Genomic DNA, 954 nt, shown 5'->3' on the forward strand with positions numbered 1-954 from the left:
CTCCCTTCCTCCTCCTCTTCACTTTCCCTCCCTCCCTCCCCTCCCACCCCCTGGCACCACACTACACCTCCTCTTGGTTGCTTTTGGCCGCGTCCGGCGTGTGTCTAATTCTTGGGCGGCTCGCACACCATCTAGCGAGGAGGCGAGCGCGCCGGCGAGTGAGGGAGGAGGCGCGGCGACGGCAGCGGAGGCTGGGCAAGCGACAGCGGCGGCGGCGGCGGCGGCGGCTGCAATCGCAGCAACAGCAGCCGAAGCAGCGCGGGGCGCAGCGGCGGCCGCCGACCCCTGGGCTCGCGCGCGTTGCCAAGCGGCCGTTTCCTTAGCAACCCCACCCGGGGACTAGGGCTGGAGCAGAGAGTGAAGAGGGAGAAAAAAAAAAAAAAAAAAAAAAAAAATCCAAAGGAGCTATATCACAATTATGCAAACGAAGGGAAAAGAGAGATGCATCGTTTACTGAACGCTTTCTTTTAGGTCATGTGCACTAGTGTGATGCTTTGCTAGAAAAGTCTCTGTCAGGGATGGGGTGAGGAGGGCAGAGGGCACTTTTTCTTTCCGGTGCGTTTTACCTCTCCAGGCACCATAAGTTTAAAGTCCTCTAAGTTGTGGTCGGTGCCATCACAACGCCTGCGACTGAGTTTTTATTTATTTATTATCTCGCAGCGGCCGGCATGCTTCAGTTGACAAGCGGCCAACAAGTTTTCTCTGTATCCCTTTTCGAGTATAAGCAGAGATGAGGGGGACCGATTTTGGAGTGACAAGAGAGGATGAAAGGCCTTGCGGTAGAGCAACTTGTATGGTGCCGGGATTGGACGACACCCGCCCTCCCAGTCCATGCCGTTGGCACTGAGTAGGTTAGGGGTGGTGGTGGTGGTAATATGGTCTGTGTGGAGTGTGTGTGTGTGAGTATGTGTATGTGTGTGTAGTGTTTGAGTGTGGACTGTGCGCGCGCCGGTG

Source organism: Orycteropus afer, unplaced genomic scaffold, assembly GCF_000298275.1.
Source record: "Orycteropus afer afer isolate SDZICR_OR568_19922 unplaced genomic scaffold, OryAfe1.0 scaffold00213, whole genome shotgun sequence".
Classification (NCBI taxonomy): Eukaryota; Metazoa; Chordata; class Mammalia; order Tubulidentata; family Orycteropodidae; genus Orycteropus; species Orycteropus afer.